The sequence below is a fragment of the Hippopotamus amphibius genome, chromosome 14, assembly GCF_030028045.1.
Source record: "Hippopotamus amphibius kiboko isolate mHipAmp2 chromosome 14, mHipAmp2.hap2, whole genome shotgun sequence".
Lineage (NCBI taxonomy): Eukaryota > Metazoa > Chordata > Mammalia > Artiodactyla > Hippopotamidae > Hippopotamus > Hippopotamus amphibius.
Genome location: NC_080199.1, coordinates 34858995 through 34865326, shown reverse-complemented (window position 1 = coordinate 34865326; position 6332 = coordinate 34858995). Strand labels below are relative to the sequence as shown.

The window sequence follows — 6332 nt, the reverse complement described above, 5'->3', positions numbered from 1 at the left end:
CTAATTTATTAGGAAGGAATTAGAAAACTGAATTGGTGGAGCACCCTGTTTTGGGGGACTTAAAAGTTCTAGGTCATTTATAGTGAATTATGTGCCTTTACATGATGCTGAGGCTGGAATGCTAAAATTACATTTCCCAGAATCCTTTCTGGCTAGCATTTGTGATGTGCTTCAGATTCCATGAATCAGGTGTATTTCTGTGAGTCTTGAACCAAGCTAGATTGGAAAAGAGTCAGGGTTAGAAATATCAATGTTGTTCATGTAGATTACGATGAAAACTTAATCACCAATTTCCCATCTCATTGGCAATTTTCTGATTCTATAGCTTCCTAATCAAGACAAGATCTCCACGGCCGTGCAGCGTGTCCGTGTTCCTGCTGGAGGCTCAATCTAAAGTCTGCTTCCTTAGCCTTCTTACAAAACAAATCTTTAGCTGTTTAATACATCATTACAAATCCCCCTGCTTAAGTTTGGTAGAATGAATTCTGTTCTTTGCAAGCGAATCTGACTGATGCAACTGTATCTGACTGATACACTCTTTATGTCTGAGTTATTAAATATTAAGCCAGATGTTATAACTATATATTAGGACAGGAAGATAACAAATTGTTGTTTTAGAATAAAAGGTTCTGAGCATCGGTTATTTATTCCTGTTGGTAATCCTTTCTTTATTCTCATAAAAAGTAAAAACTCTAAAATAGTGTTAATAATTTAGCATTCAGGTTTACTATCTACTCAATATATATGCATCGAGTGCTTACTTGGTGTTAGTAACTGTTCCTGGTGAGAGGTATACTGCAGTGAACGAAACAGATGAAGTTTCTAGTCACGTGTAACTTACGGACTTTCACCATCAACGTATAGGTTGAAAGAACTTCCCATGTGCAGTTAGCTTGCCAAATCAGTTCAAAGTATTTCAACAGTTTAAGGGACACTGGTAGTACCTCAGAAGAGAGAGAGCTCATTTTGGCACCGATGTTACTAATTTAAAGGGTAGCCTGCTTACTGGTCCCTAAAATGGAGATTTGTATTTATTTCACATGATGAGAATGGCAAAAATATCCCATTGGCGAGATAGCTATGAATCACTTATATGTGGAATAAATAATTTGAAAAAATCAATTTGGCAATAGTGATGGGAATCATAATCATTTTAAACTCTTAGTACCAGTAATAATACAGAAAACATGATGAGAAGCAGTAAAAGCTTTCTTCAACAGTTTATATTAAAATGAAACTCAGGTTATTATGTAACACATATACCACTTAAATCATCCCAAGTGCAGGGAAGCCCTATAAAAATGGTCTATCAATTTTATCTGCAATATGATCATATTCAAAGAGCATAGGGGAATTTTTGAAATTGTGTTAAATTAATTCCAGTTTCAAAAGCAGTGATTCCAAAATGGACTATGCGTGCAATTTTGTGTGATGGATTAGGAAAGGGTGTGGAGATGTTTTCAGCTACAAAATGATTAGATTGCTTATAATGCATTAAGATTATTTTTCTGTGGAAACTGTTGAGCTTCATATGATTTGTTTCAACAGGTCAGTATATACATAACAAACCAAAATTAGAACATGTATTTTATGTTTCTTTTATAAAGCAAAAATAGGGAAGTATGAATCCAGCACATTCATTGGGGATGCCTGTTAATAGAGTTAATCTCAAAGCAAACATCTTCACGGTAAAGGAGAAGGTACCTGCAGCTGTCAGTGAAGGTGCATGCCTGTGCCTAGGTGCATGTGTGTGTGGTTTTCCCATGGTTGAGTGAGGACAGTAAGAAACTAAAGGATGCTACAAAGTTCTCAGCGTAGCTGGAGGAAGGGACAACATGGTGCTAGTGTAAAGGACATGAGAAGATGACAACGCAGATATACTGAGAGAGCTGCAATCTCAAAAGTGTTTTCCTTGGAACCTTTATTGCAAACGAAATAAAATACAATGAGTAAGAAATTGATGATGAAGGCACTGATACATACAGTGGTTCTGAGCTTTGGAAAGAATGGGGCAGACCTCCTATGGTCAGTTCATGCCTACTCACCAGTCCCCCATTTTCTCTCAACTGATGGTGAGTTTTATGATTTGTACATACCCGACAAGGATGTAATGAGATACTCAGCCTTGACATATAACCTGTATTTGTAATAAATACAAAATGGCTGAGAATTTGTCAGAATGTTGATCTAATTTCTCTAGAAACCAGGTGAATATAGAATATCAGAAGCCCAAAATGAAGACAGGAGTTGAACTGTGTGTTTTTAATCTTTAATAAAATTTTTGTGTATCAATCTAGGCAGATCGTTGAAGGGATTAAATAATCTGTATTCAAAGATAAGATATGGTATCTAGGGACTGGTAGATATTTCATAAATTTTAGTGATCATAATTATTAATTATAAAAATCATAAATATAATAATCTCTGCCACCAGAGTTACTGTCTAAGGACATCAGGGAAAATGTAGCTTTCCTAAATGTAGCTTTCAGCCTTGTATGCCAGATTCCATCATTGAGTTCTTGTCTTATTATATTGAGCTTTAATTCTTATTTAGTAACAAGAATCCTAGTGTCTTAAAACTGAGACCCTATATTGATCTTTTCATCTTTTTGGATCTCTCTCACACCAGACTTGGAGTCTGGCCCCAGCGTGGGGCCCTGCTACCAGCTGTTGATGACTTCTTCCTGCATTTTCACAGGATGCCTACATCCAAACTCCCCTGCTCCTGCGTGAGTATCCACACTAGCTCACACCTGACCTCTGGATGAGAAGATCTGAATAACAATGTAATGGGGGAGAAATGTAAACAAACAAACAAATGAAAAAATCAGAAACGATAGAAGAGATGCTTGTTGCTATTCTTTGTATTGCAGAGAATGCTGGATAAAAAAAACTGTTTGAAATGTCAATATAAGCCATAGAAAAGGAATCCTTCTTATTATATTGTTAAGAATTCTATTCCATGAACTAAATTAAAATGAACCATTTTTAAATAACTCTTGTTTTCTTTAGTCCCTGTTCTCTTTTTCTTTTCTGAGAGTACTACAATAATACATTGTTGTTTTCTGACATTGGGGACTTTAGGCTCTTTTTAAAGATCTTCATTTTGTTTGTTTCCTGGAGGCATATTTCTTATATTCACGTCATTTAGACCACATTTTAATTTTCTTTAGGTCAAAGGAGTGATACACAAGTGTTTCCACTGGTCACCTGTAATCCAAAGGAAATCTTTACCAACCAAGACAATCTAAAGAAACTGTCCATCTCAGTGGACAGAGAGTAGCACAGACATATATATACTACCAACTGTAAAATAGACAGTCAGTGGGAAGTTGTTGTATAACAAAGGGAGTCCAACTCGAGGATGGAAGATGCCTTAGAAGACTGGGGCGGGGAGGGTGGGGGGGACTCGAGGGGAGGGGAGTCAAGGAAGGGAGGGAATACGGGGATATGTGTATAAAAACAGATGATTGAACTTGGTGTACCCCCCCAAAATAAATAAATAAATAAATAAAATTAAAAAAAAAAAAAAAGAAACTGTCCATCTCAGTGGTGACCCTAATCACCTTCATAAAGCCAAGTTTGCTTTAGAACGCTATGCCCAGGTGGGAATACAGAGAAATGATGTCTAAGTGTAGCTCTCTTACTTACCCTGTCTAGACAGTGAGTGTGAATAAATTAATGTATCTAAGCCTGTATCCCATTTATATATATCATACCATATTATAGCTCATTAGAAAAATACACACATGCATATTTACAGTTTCCCTTTATCTCACTGCACCTCTGGAAGTGACATGGGTCACCTATAGCTCTACTGGAGCCACTCATGAAAATTTGGTCAGGGGACTTTTGCAGCATCTACTCTAGCTGGCCAGATCTGATCTGGAAATACGTCCCCAATATCTGCCCTTTGTGTTTCTAAGAGTAAGAGAAGGATATAGGCTTCATCAAGTTGGACCAAGTAACCTTCCTCAAATGGATCACCCAGGACATCTACCCAACAACAAAAACAATGCCAGCTCTTTGTACATAAGAAACCCAAACAGACAAACAACATCTATCTCCAAAACTCTTCCATTATGAGTATTTTAACGAAAATGGAATAATTAGTTACAGAAATCTCCTTTTTAAAATTTAAGATCATCTTCCCAATGGATTCATCTTTAAAATGTGTCTATTTTCCCTCAGGTATATGGAAGTATTCATTCCAAAAAAATAAAGATCAAACCACTTTGATTCCCTTTATGCAATATTATGTAAATTCAATATATTACCACCCCCAAAACCTAAGGGCTACCGACCAGCTGGCTAATATCAGCCAAAGATCATCAGCTTGTTAGATTATTCTTATTTTCTGCCTTCTACTTACTGGCCTTTCAATTATTTGCAATAAAAATTTTATTATTCTGATCATAAAATGAATGCACACTCCTTGCAGAAAAAGTTCAAAGAGAATAAAGAAGAAAAACATCTGTAAGTGTAGTACCAAGCAGTAACCAATGTTAACAAGGATTTTAACTGATTTTTCAAGCTGCAAAATTCTATTTGAAGGTTGTAAAATGATAGATTCTGCTTTGACTTTCATTTATCCTAAGGCTTATTGACTTTACTCTTAACTGTACCTTTGAATATTAATTGTTTCTAATGAGAATATGAAACATTTATAAAATAAACCATTTAGTTGTAAGAGTTACTTTAGTGTCAACCTGCAGTCCCAGTGAATAATGATAGACTTTAGCCATGACATGTATTAAGTATAATAAATGTAAATATAAACCATGATAAAATGTTTCAAAAGCTACAAAACTAAGAAATAACTTACATCCAACAATATTTTTCTTCATTTTAATTTTACTTACAATTGAATACATTATTTATCTTCTTACCTTTGTTCGTTTGGTATTTTTCAAACACATTGCTAATTTAGAATCTTAGTCTCACTCCCTCACTTTTCAAAGGAGGAAATTAAGACTTAGAGAAGTTTAGTAACATATAAAGGGTTAGCAGGACAGTAAGAAAAATAGAACCCAATTCTATTCACCCCTGGTTTACTATATCATAGTCTTTCAGCCATATCTTGCAGGAGAAAATGAAATGCATTTTAATTCACTTGAAACTGAATTTGTTTAATGCTTTTTTCCTCCAGCAGATTTGCAAGGAAGCTTCCTAATTACATTTTGTGCAGGCTAAAACTCCAATAAGTTTGCATTCTAAAAGTACACATGAATCAGGTGAATGGATGTGAAGAGAGATGAAGATAGAGAAGGTTGTTATTTGGAACCCTACAGATCTTTTGGGAAAAGGCCTACAAATAAGGTTAAGATTCACCATAGGCGACCCACTCATATTTCAGATATTCTTGCCTGACTTTAATTTTTATTTTATTTTTTTAAATTTTTGGCTGTGTTGAGTCCTAGTTGCTGTGCGAGCGCTTTCTCTAGTCGTGACAAGCAGGCGCTACTCTTCATTGTGGTGTGCAGGCTTCTCATTGCAGGTGGCTTCTCTTGTTGCGAAGCATGGGCCCTAGGGCACACGGGCATCAGTAGTTGCGGGGCATGGGCTCAGTAGTTGTGGCACATGGTCTTAGTTGCTCTGCGGCATGTGGGATCTTCCTGGATCAGGGATTGAACCCATGTCCCCTGCACTGGCAGGCAGATTCTTAACCACTGCACCACCAGAGAAGTCCCCATTCTTGCCTGACTTTTGTTAATACCTCCTGCCTTCACCATATGCCCTTGCTCCCTTACTTACACATACTTTCTCTCAGACTATGGATTTCACAGTCCATGTCTGCAACAGGATGGCCATGCAAATTGTTAACAATTTATACTGATTGATTTATATCTTCTTCCCTGAGCCCACACGTGCCATTCCCTCATGCCCAGCCCCTCTGCAGTATTGCTCCGTGATCCAGCAACTAAAGGGTTAATGCCTCATGGGCGGGGAGCTCGAGTGTTTGCCTCTATTTTAATTGTCTGATGCCATATCACTTCACTGTTACATATTTTAAGTATTGACCTTTATACACCAATATCTGTTTGTCTTCAATCATTTCATAAGCACTTCTGGGAAAAAAGAGAGGATGGATGGAAGGGAAAGTCAGAAAGGAAAGAGGAAGGATGGAGAGGTGGGAGGGTGTCTACCTGGTAGGCAGTGTGATTTATTTAATTTCAGTGTACTACAGTAGCATACAAATAATATGTCCATTTAAAAGGTACAGAAGACAGAAGTTGATGTTCTTCTAAGAGACTTCGTGTGCTTGTGGGCAAAAAGCAGGGCGGCTTCAAGGACCTGGTTACAGAAAATGGCACAAAGTTGGGGATGAGGTC

At 36.9% G+C, this 6332-nt stretch overlaps 1 pseudogene; it reads left to right on the top strand.

The window, feature by feature from the left end:
• Positions 1-3797: 3797 nt before the first annotated feature.
• Positions 3798-4036, top strand: LOC130835558 (40S ribosomal protein S29-like; annotated as a pseudogene).
• Positions 4037-6332: the final 2296 nt, after the last annotated feature.